We start from the raw sequence: 11113 nt of genomic DNA, 5'->3' as shown, positions 1-11113 counted from the left end.
TGCAAATGTTTAAATCACCATGGGATGAAATGGTAGTAGCATATGTGCAATGGTACACTACTTTCAGCACGAGGGAGCTCAACCTATATAAAGTTTTACCTCCTTTGTGCTCACTGTCATGAAGCTCTGCAGTAAGCCATGACTGAAAACCTTTTGCTAGAACATGAGTAGGTCAGAAAAGTCTGTGCAGAAGTTCCTTTTGCCAGCAACACTTGCCAGGCATGCATCAGTTTTTACTCTAATGTAATAACTCTTACATGACATGTACCAGGTAGTGTTAACCACCTACTGAAAAATTTCTAAGAGCCACTTAGTTCCCTCTCCATGTCTTTTCCCACTCCCCAGTACTACTACTCTGTAGACCCTTTGTTGTAATAATCTTCTGATCTGTTTTAAATGTTCTGCTGCTGCTTACTCTATCTGTTCCTTGCTGACAGATGTCTGACCCCCTCTGTTCACCATATAGGCAATGGTGAAACTAATGTCAAAAATGGCAAAAACATGTTACCTTGTTCTCCTGCTGAGCTATTTATCTTTCCCTTGTTTATCATTCTTTAAATTACTAAGTGAAATCCTTGCTCCATATGCAGCCAAATCCATCACTGATCCTACTAATAATGGGGAAAAAAAAAGTAATAAGGGTGATATTTCAGTAAACATGGACTGTGGTAGTGCTTTCCAAACCTATTTTGGAGTCCATTCAGCAAAAAGGGTTTAATTTTCCCAAGGGTTGATATCACAGTAGTACAGAAGTATAACACACAAATAACATAAATAAAACATGAAATTTCAAAGGCATATAAATACTATCAGCTCTTGCTTTTGTGAAGTAAGATCACAGAAGGCACAATCAAAATCCCCTGAAACAATAGTAATGTGAGTAGAGAATTGTTCTGACTAGTCTTGGGTTTTAATAGGAAGGAGACACAAATACACCATTTTGCTTTGGATCAGCTTTAGATTAACATTTCTGCCAGTTTAAGACTAAATCATACAAGATTATGATTTGGCTTTGGCTGAGACAAAAATCTCCTGAGCTCTTTTCAGGAGATTTTGACCATCTTGAGTAATCAAAATGAAAAAGAGAAAACTATTTACCTTCCAAAATTCTTAAATGTCATCATTCTTGGGAAATAAAGCATAAAAGAAAAAAGCATTTTTATTATTTTATAATGTATTTCAACCTATATAAAACAAGGAATTCCACAATAATTATGTTTGTAAATATAAAAATCAAAGAAAGAAGATATGGTTAAAACCCATTCTTCTACCAGGAAAGCTTTTTAGAATATTATGCTAAAATATGATTCTTGATGTTAAAAATGGCTTACAGAGAATGAATGATGAGCTGACATACTCTGTTATTCTTAAAATAGTTTTTTGAAAGAACAAACTTGAAAAGCATGAAAAAATGTGCAAGTTAGGAAGCAAGTTTATGTGTTGTTGTTTTTTTTCTCAGAAGAGGTTCTAGACAACTCACAGGTTGAACAGAAACAGCAGAAATATATGTTGGCTTTTGGGGGCTTCAGCAGGAATTTGTCATGGCATGGCTTATTTATTTGGTTTGGATTGAGTTTTTGTATGTGTCTTTCACCCACGATTGAGAACCCTGTGGAGGTCAATAAAGCTAAGTCGATCCAAGGTGGAGGCAAGAAACTGGAATCGTTTATTCGTACAAAAACAGGTATTTTATGGGTCTGTGGTACTACATATTCATGGAGGGTTAACATATTCATCAGGGGGTCAGCCTATTACAATTGGGGGTTTTACAGAGATGAGGTAAAGGGGAAAACCCAGGTTTACAAATGTTGAGGTCTTAACACTATACCATAGGGGAAAACCCACTTTATCTTACTGGAATTTCATGGGGGGAACAGGTAACACAAAAGGAGAGATAAAACGCAATACGTCTTCTGCAGATTCTTGATAACATCAGGATATGGTCTCTCTGGCTTGGGCAGGGCACTCCACACCAGTGATGTCCCATTTGCTTCTTAAACTGAGGTTTTTTCTGCAGCTCTCATAGCCCACGGCCTTTTGCTGAAACCACTCAAATTCCTTTCTGCAGATATATGAATTTGGGATCCAACAGAACACTTTTAAGTGTGTAAGGCGAGTAAATATAATTAACAAGTAAATATAATTTTAACTCTAGGTATCAAAAAATCCACAACTTCTCGTCACTCCTCCCTGAGCTGTGGGACAGCTTCCTGGTACTCTTGGTGCTGTGAACTTCTCAGTGACCTTAAGAAGAGTCAGTGGGTGTTTAATCATTTTCTCTTCATTAGGAATTGTAATATTTTTTCCTCTGCTGCTGAATTTCCACCAATATAAAAAGTTTTTCCTTCATTCAATTGTTCCAATCCCAAATTCTTGCTTCCCATGACACTCAAGTTTCAACTGTTCCCTAAGATCAGTTGCTGATTGCTATGGTTTTCACTGTCAGGGTAGGACTATTCCCCTTTACCACCAGCTTTTGACCTGCAAAATAATAGGAAGAGGTCTTCTTCAGGCATATACCTGAAGGAAATGCAAAAGGGATTTGCCTGCCAGTGATCTTTTCCTCTGATCAGGCAGCAAACAGATTTTCGAAACAGAGATAAAAGCACTGGTGGGTATAGGAAAATAATAAATTAGAGAATAATTGCTTCATCTAATTAATAATCACTTATCTTGATGGGATCATGGTTTTTTTCAAAACAACCATGCTAGAAATATGAGAAATGTTCAACTTAATGTCAATTCCGAGGACAATGTGTGTTGGAAAAAATCATTGTTGGGCACCTAGGAAATAAAACTATGAACCTGTCACAAACTAGCTAAACTAAAGTAACTTTCTTCCAAAACAAATAAGTCCTCTGCATAGAGGAGAAGCACTTACAGCAAAATCTGACTGTGAGAAGTATTTTGACACAGTTACTGAATGGACTGTCATAAACACTGAATACCTGATAACTCCAATGCAAGTGCATAAATTGAGAGGGAAGCAAATGCTTTTAAAATTACCCATTGGATTTGACTCTCAAAGAGTCCCCTTCTACTTCTATTGTTGGCCAATACTTTCCATTTTTGACTTGGAGATGGAATTGGAAGTAATTACTTAATATGCAGTTATCACTGCAGTAGAAAATCAAACTCCTTTTAAGAATAAAGGAACATTTGGATGACCTTTCCTGTAGTGAACAGGTTTTTAAATGCTTTTTTTATTTAAGCTGCAAGTCTAATTAGGCAAATGTACAGAAGCACAGCCAGGTCACAATAATCAGATGTGCATATAAAGGTTTCTGACTGAATTTGGAGATGTGCAGTTTCAGAGAGGTGTTGATCACCGAGAGAATGTGAGAAGCAATGAGAATAATTGCGATGTGGAAACGGTCATGTGTAGAGACCAGTTGCAGGAACTAGAATTATTTACACAGGAGAACACTGAGGGGAGATCAGATGATACTCTTAAAAACTTTAAAAGTTACTAACCAAGAGACAGAAACGCAAAATCTTCTCCACAGAAACTGGAATAGAGAGGTATCTTGAGCTTAAATAGTTCTGAGGAATGTTTAGGTTAACAGGAAGAAAACACCTTTACATCTCAGAGGAATATTAAAATATTAAATAGGCTCCTTTGCTCACCAAACCAGTGATGTTGTATCCAGAAACTCCAGTCATCACTGCTGGGCTTCTTAGGAGCAGATCAATAGATACTTACCAAGAATGCAATAAATGAACTGGTCTTGCTTGCAGTGGTTGGAAACTAAACTTAAAGTCACTTCACTTTTATTTCAATCATTATCCTAAAAGTTTATATAGTCTAGTTTACACACATATCTGTAGAATTTTTAAATTGGGGTTGTCACTGTCTGGTACAGAAGGGGTTTGGATTTTTGCCCCCACCTACCTCATCCAGCCACTGGTACCATTGAGCAGCACGCAGTTTGATATTGCTGATAAATATGGTCGGCTCTCCCTCTAGTGGCATCACTCAGTTGGGATTTATTTAGTGGAAAGAAGTTTTTCTCCTCTGGCCAGTGAAGCCTGATACCCACAGGCATGGGGAATCCAGGGACAGATGTGCTATAACCTCACAGGATGTTTAGCATTTCCCATCAGATTTCACATTATCCCTTTTACCAGTGCCATGATCCCACTTAGTCACCCATCTGTGACTCCTGGTTGAAGCAGGCGGTGTAAAGGGAGCAGCTTTATGGGGAAGGTTTCCTAATTCCAAGTTCACATTAGCCCTGATAGCAAAAAGTACTATCTCACATTTTCTGCCCAAGTCTTTTTAATTTTAAATAAGCAATGTATCTAAATCTTCAGTAGATTTCTAAGGAGTAGGTACAGATTTTAAAGTGGAGGCAGACTGGCTTTTTGAAAGTCAAGCAGCAAAATGGCAATGTTGATCAGAATAAGGGATTACAGATGATTTACAAAACTTAAAGTTAGTTTGCAAAGTGATACCAGGGACCAAAATGTTTTGACAAGCTACTCAACCCAGCTTTTCAGGCACACTTGCAGTGGCAATCTCAGATGCTTTACCAGCTTCCTGTTCCTCTTGGCACCCAAACTCGGAGGGAGGCAGTGGATCTTGTTACTCTGAGGGACTCTAATGCTGTGTGTACTGATGGAGTTAGGCTCACCATACATACATACACACACACAACTTTCAGCTTCTCAGTTTGTTCCTGTTGAGAGAGAGGAGACATCTAGTTATCTCTGCAGAGGCTTTTATACCTTGTTTTTCATTTTTCTTTGTTCACCGGGTTGCAAGAGCAGGGAGTTTCACAGTTTTGCTCTTAGATATTGTGACATTATACTTTTAAATTTTGTACAGTGTTGTACACTAAAGGAATTGCTCCCAGTACATAGGCTTTGATCAGCATGTCTTAGACAAGGCACTTACCTGTGTACTGGTGGCACTGATTCAACATTTGTCTTGCTGTAGTTTGCTTTGTACTTCTGACAATTTCATACAGATTTGGAGGAGGGAAAAAAACCAAACTGAACCAAACAATATAAGGAACTTAATCACGTTTATGCAGTGTTTTCTCTTTTGATTAAAGTAGTTGATAATTATAAATAATATTGCAAATGAATACTGAATGGGAGAAGATATAAAATGTTTATTTCTTGTGTTCGATTGTATTAGTCATGCAGACTATAAATTACTGATGATTAATGTGCACCTGTTCTGAATAAAATAGAACAGCATTTTATCGACACTTGCTATAATCTTCTATTAGAAATGTGGAAATATCCTTCTTCATTCTCCAAATATACTTTTAACATACCTCAAGTTCTTCAATTTTAAAACATTCTTAACAGCTCCACAATGATATAGTATCATTCAGTAATTACAGTGAAATATGCTTAATAAATGAGGATTTAATAACACTGTCTACAGTATGTCAACACAATAAATCTGTATCTCAGAACATGGCAGTTTGATACATACTTTGTTTGCATTATAAATTGATGAGGAGGTTGTACATGCAAGGCAAATTACAGATCTATTGAAAAAGGGCAAAATGTCATAACTGTGTGTATGTTTTTAATTAGTGAATTTAGCAATGAAAAATGCCTTAATTCATAAGTAGAGGGAGAAGAGATGGTGGAGTATTATGTCTATATTTTGCTACGTTTATTATCTATAATTTAACAATGTCTTTTAGTTCTGTATTTCTTATTTAAAAATGCATTTTCAGCAATAACAAGAAAGACTCAGATACTGATTTCTAGACTACATGATTGCAGGATTAAGTCTTAAAACATGACCTAAAGGTTCAAAAGATGAAGAACAAAAACACTGAAACTTTTTTCCTAGTTCCATAACTGTGGCTTTTATGAGATGGAAATTCTGCTAACCTCAGTTACCCTAACTTGTCTAACAGTAGTGTGTCTAGGCTATATATCATGTACTTATGGTCTGCAGTACTAGAGAAATATTTACCTCCAGAGAATTTAAATTTATATTATGATGGAATAAATAAAACATAAATCTAATTCAAGCTTATATTGCTAGCAATTTCTAATAACTGAATTTAAGTACACTAGGACACAGCTTGAAGAGTGCCTGAGACACTCTCCTTGTGACACTCAGGTCATTCTGATGAAGGTGAGGGAGCTTTTGGTGTCACTAAGAGCCACTAGAAGACACTTTTGCTTTCCTTGACCCTCGTGGATCCTGCCCATCACTTGGTCTTTGCCTGGCTTGCACAGGGAGTGCTGTTCGATGGAGTGGAGAGCACTTGTGCACAGGCCTGCATGAGAAATTATCCACAGCCTTGGATGAAGGATATGCTTTGTTTTCTAATTTGAAAAATGGTGCTTTGTCCAAGCCAGGTTAAAGTCTAAATACCTATAGAAGTACTTATTTGCAATAGGTAAAAGAGACAACACATTTACAAATGTTTGTAGCTTTGCAAGGTGAGGAAGGTGGATAAACAGAAGAAAATCCGAGTTTAATTTGTTTGTACCAAAAAAAGCAATTTTTTCCCCCTCATCCATTTCTTTGCCTTTTGGTCCAAAAACTCTCAGGATAACTGCATTCGTCCCTTCTCTTGGAGGAAATCTTAGCTTTTACACCCAGTCTGCCTTCTAGGCAGTGTTGCTGCTGATTCCCGTAGCTTGCATAGGAAGTAAGTATTTTTTTGCTGCAGTAAGAACCATAATATTTTCCTACTTAGCAGATATGATTTTGCTTCTCTTTTTTATTAGGTAAGTATTTGGTATTTCTCACTGAAGACAGCACTTTTTGCTAAACTTTTTATAATAATATCACTGTGTATGTTAAAAACATACATAACAAAACCAGCTATATAGTTTTGAATGCCCTGTTCTTTTCTAATCAGATAAACTTTAAGAAAAAGTTAGGAAGAAATTGTTATTTGCAGTTTGTTCGAAACATATTCCTTATTAGTGTGTTCTATGGTGGCTTACAACCTTGCTTTTCTCCATTTTTAGCATGCAAAACAGTAATAGCTAACAAAAGAGCCTTCACTAAACACTTTCCATGTCTTTTTCATGTTCACTTTGACCTGCGTAAACATATACACAACTTGTAGGAAAATATAGTATCTGCCTACACTCGCCATCAAAGAATGACTCTCAAGAAAAATGGACCAACATTATAAAACAAACTATATATTTCCCATTAATAAGAATAGAGATGTCATGTTTAATAGCAGAACTTCACCCTCGTTGAGTTTACAGATATTATGAAAAGTATTCATGGCAGACAGTTGCCAGATGCTTGATGACTATTGGTTTTGGCTCTTAAGTAGCAGGTGGACATGCAAAAGCAGTGAAAGGATGAGCCCTCAGGTTTTGCATATAGGCAAAATCAAAACATTTTCATGAAGAGGAACCCTATGTGCCAGAGTGAAATGACCTGTGGAGCTACATATTAAATACTCATTACGCTTTCAACTGTAAAACATTTGTAATTTTTGATTTACTCTTATGGCAAAAAGTGCATCTAAGAGCTTTCAGATGAATTTCATTTAGAAGAAAATTATAGCCATGTGCTCTTGCAAGGCAAACCAACAAATTGGATTAAAAAAAAGCAGTTTCCTGGAAAAAAAAATAATCCTGAGTTTATGTGAAAGTTATGATATGTGTTCTCCCTCCCTTGTCTCCTCGTGAGAATCCTGATAGGTAACTTTGTGGCTGAAGTGTACTTTGAGTGACTCAAAGAAGCAAATAATCAGATAATGGAAACGCTGTTTTCAGTTATTTATTCACAGCAGATCAACACATGAAGATGAATTTTTACCATCAGTTCAAGTTTTGCACTAAACTGTAGTATTTCCCTCATAGTACGATTTACTGATCCACACCACATATCATATTGAAAATCAAAGAGAAGAACATTAGCAAAAAAAGAATTTTTGCAATTTTTCTTATTTTTTTTGTTTCACTTTCATTTGAAAATTAGGAAGTGAAATCCTGCTTTCTCAAACATCTATTCCTTTAATATTAGTTATGAATTATGCTTATGTACAAAATAATCTGAAAATCTCATGGCAAATATTACAGAGTCACCATAATCTAATAAAAAACCTCTTCACATGTGTTTGCAACTACAAATTAATATAGAATAGAAATAATTAAAATTAAATTCAGTTCTTGTGACTTCCTTCCACTCAAATTGTTTCTGCCATCAATGGAAATACTTTTATGTTTATTTGAAGGGGATGAGCACACAAAGCACTCTACTGAGAACAATTTACGTCCACAAAGGTTATATGTTCTCTCCTAACTTGGATACTTTGTATGAAGAGATTTTAAGTGTTGTGACGCATAGTCTCCAATAATAGTACACTGCACTAATTTCCTAGACAGGGAAATATGAATTAGCAATCTGTTGAAGGCCTACCAGTAGTTCATGGAAATCATGACAGTTCTATTCAGACAAGGCTTCTTATGTTTAATGTCTTAGTTTCTCCTTTCTTATTACTTGTAGTCTCTGTATAAAGAATGTGTTCATTGTATCTTCAGTGGTGCTTGTATTCCCTGCAATATTTTGATTTATTACTGTGGGAACAGTTGGGTCACAAGCATGCAATTATGATTTCAAAAAGTAATAATTCACCTCATTAAAAAAATTGAAATTCGTATCTGATGGTATGCATATAGAAAAAAGGCAATAGCAGAATAAAAGCAAATCTGCCTTTACTTTTAAATATCATATTTTGCAAAATAAATTTATATATTATACAGATAAAAGATTCTTCATCCTGACATTCTGTTACAGTATGGAGACTACCCAATGTACTATTGGGTACTGCAATTAGCTTCTTAAGCAAAAGCTGGGACAAAGCAGGCAGTTATCCTCTGAAGGAGCTAACCCACTAAAGGATATAATTGTAGGCATTATCAGTCAGTTTTAGATTACTGGAACAGAAATGAAACACTGGGAATGAAAAACCTGCAGAGCTTTTATGATTAATTATAACCCACACTTATTTTTGATCATTTAAAAAGATACTTTTCCATAGGTCTCTGTGTTGTGACCAGGAGAATTCCTGTGTTATGAAATATTCTAGGACAGTGTTATTTCAATTTCTGTGTTGAAGCTCTTCATTTTTAGAAGATTTAACAAGATTAATGTCACTTATACAAGAAGTATTTAATTGTTAAGAATGAAGATAAGTTTTAAATTTTATGGATAAAAACATGGGGTTCAGAACTTTTGCATATATGTTATTATTTTGTCCTTGAAACAGAGCTGGATCATCAATGTGTTGACTTAGAAGACAATATTGCAAATCTTCTCAGCCTGAACAGGCAATCAAACCTTGGTCTAACCAAGAGCTAAAAGTGTTGTTAAGTCATTTTTAAACGGTTCAAGATAAATGGGTAAGAAAGCGCTACTGCTTTATGTAGTCATTTTACTGAGGAGCATTAGATTTTTACATTCCATGATACTTCCACTGCTTCAAGAGAAACCATCACCTTCCCACCTGTAGACTTCAAGTACTTCACCTTTTCATGAAGCCCATTAAAATGAATGATATAATTTTAGGAGACGTTAGAGTAAAAAAATAACCTTCACTTAGAAACTATTACTTTAAACTTCTTCTACTTTTGATCTGAGAAAGTTTTTCTACAGTTGTACCATTTTTTGTCCCTTTGCACAAGGGGTCATATGGAGGTCATATTTGAGAATATTAACTCAAAGTGCATACATAAAAAGAAGGAGGTGTACAGACACTTTTCCCTTTTACATGTTTAAGTCTGACAACAAAGCAAGACTGCTGCAGCATTGTTGTCAGATAGGTAAGCAAAAGGATGAATCCCTCCGTCCTCCTTGTAAAGTAGTAATAATGACTGATTGTGAAGAAGGTTTTGTGTTAATTTTAGCCACAGGAAATAGAATCTTTTATCTCCTCTAGTAAATTTTATTTTTAATTTAATAATTTTAATGGACTAAATTGGATTTTTAATGTCTAATTAATTTATCTAATTAGTATTTTGGAGGGCTAGATGAATTAAATTGGAGATAAAGAAAATCTTGTCATTTATTTGACCTTTCCATTACTCTATTTCCATAAGTTATTGGCAGCTCCCCCCCCCAAAGAAAACAATGTACCTGTAAGAAATGGTTAATGCTACCAACGTGTTCTGTGGTACTTCGGTTAGAAAATGTAATAATGCATGTTTAATTACAACTATGATTCTGGTTGTTTAATTCTGGGATACCATTTTGAAACCAAGACTCTTTGTTCAAATTCATTCAGTTATCAGTGGTTCTGTTTTCTGGGCTATATGGGGTATTTTCCCATCAGCAAGAAAGGGGATTTATACCAATGTGTTTCTCCTATTCTCTTCTCTCTTCAAGTTAATGACTTGACAGTTCCTGCTTCTGATCTCTGACAGTTATATTCTTTTGCGGAATCTGAAAGACTTTTCTCTGAATAACTCTGGATGATATTGTACTTCTTGTCCTACAATCCTCGGGTATCTTTTTTTTTTAAACTAATGTAGCTTGATACTTTTTTTTAAAAGACTCAAAAGAATGATCATATTTCATCCCTCACTTAACACAAATGACTTTTTTGGGACTTTTGACAGGGAGTTCTAGAGTAGCTGTAACAGGCTGGAGAATCTGTCCTGATTTTTTTATGACTGTGCAGAGGTAGTGAGGGTAAGAATGCAATCTGCTTCCGAAAAAGAGCCACTTCCTCCTAAATAGCATTTCACTTCCTTCTCTCTCCAATGCCCATAAAATGCTTAGACATCTCAGGAGCTATCTTTACTGTAAAGTTACTTTTACAGAAATGCTTTAGTTCACCACAACAAAAAATCTACAAGAACATCAGAGAACAGAAAAAATTAAGCAGGCAGACCTTTTTGTTTTTCTCACAGCTTTAAAATATGAGCTTTTCCTAAGCAGATTTATGGGTGATTTTAATGGAATTTGTATATGTGTGGTTTATTTTGATCAACAAATTCACTTTTGAATCCAAAACTTAATCTTTGCAGCTTGTATTCATCTTCATATTAACATGCACCTCAGTTGCACAGTATTGCTAGTAATCATTTATTGTGCTTTACCTTAAAAAAGCATTATGAGAACAAGCTGCCTACTTTACCAAAAAACCCCCAAATTCTCTTT

Source organism: Manacus candei, unplaced genomic scaffold (genome assembly GCF_025592945.1).
Source record: "Manacus candei isolate 608988 ecotype Guabito, Panama unplaced genomic scaffold, ASM2559294v1 h1tg000008l, whole genome shotgun sequence".
Classification (NCBI taxonomy): Eukaryota; Metazoa; Chordata; class Aves; order Passeriformes; family Pipridae; genus Manacus; species Manacus candei.
Note: the sequence above shows the minus strand (reverse complement) of the source record.